The sequence below is a fragment of the Petaurus breviceps genome, unplaced genomic scaffold (genome assembly GCF_028583685.1).
Source record: "Petaurus breviceps papuanus isolate PSGF00001 unplaced genomic scaffold, PetGlider_PUasm1.0 90792, whole genome shotgun sequence".
In the NCBI taxonomy this organism is placed as follows: Eukaryota; Metazoa; Chordata; class Mammalia; order Diprotodontia; family Petauridae; genus Petaurus; species Petaurus breviceps.
The window spans coordinates 18,921,786-18,922,448 of NW_027187347.1; the positions used below are offsets into that span (position 1 = coordinate 18,921,786).

The following is a 663-nucleotide window of genomic DNA, read 5'->3' on the forward strand; positions in this document are numbered from 1 at the left end:
AGACCCCTGCAACAACAGCACTGTCCTTCACCAGTGGACAGTATTCATTCTGTCTGCCGGACAGTCTCCAGACCCCTGCAACAACAGTACTGTCCCTCACCAGTGGACAGTATTCACTCTCAGTACTGTCCCTCACCAGTGGACAGTATTCACTCTCTGTCTGCAGGACAGTCTCAGGCCTTCTTAACCAAATGCCAGGTTCCAGGACTTCTTCAACAGGACAGTCTTTCACCAGTGGACAAATCTGGCAAAATAACATCAAAACAGACAGACAAAGTACCAGCAAAACAGCCATGTCTCCTCAGTCCTTGGCAGCTCAGGGGGCAGGTCTCAAAAGTCCAGGGCAATTCAAAGCGGCCACCAGCAATCTCTTAGTCTCTCCCTCTACACGAGGTGCTGCTTCCAAAAAGAACTTCCGCCTCTCTCTTGTCTCTCCAAATCTACGTCACCAGCTCCTCCCAGTCAGGACTTTCTTTTCACATCAAAAAGTCCATCCCACAGGTGGGATTAACAAGCTCTGGGTTTTAATACAATCAATTTGAAAACCAAGCCAATACAGGGGAATCTTTAATTGCCATTACTATCACACTGTCTCTATCTCTCTGTCTCTCTCACTGTCTCTCTGTCTCTGTCTCTCTCTCACTGTCTCTCTATCTCTGTCTC

General features: G+C 48.0%; 1 long non-coding RNA gene across 1 annotated transcript in view; it reads right to left on the bottom strand.

The window, feature by feature from the left end:
- The window catches only part of LOC138147526 (uncharacterized), a 1,544-nt gene extending 949 nt beyond the window's left edge, over positions 1-595 (bottom strand). Inside the window, exon 1 of the long non-coding RNA XR_011164830.1 lies at positions 83-595. This is a non-coding gene — a long non-coding RNA (uncharacterized lncRNA). The remainder of the gene's footprint in view (positions 1-82) is intronic.
- Positions 596-663: the final 68 nt, after the last annotated feature.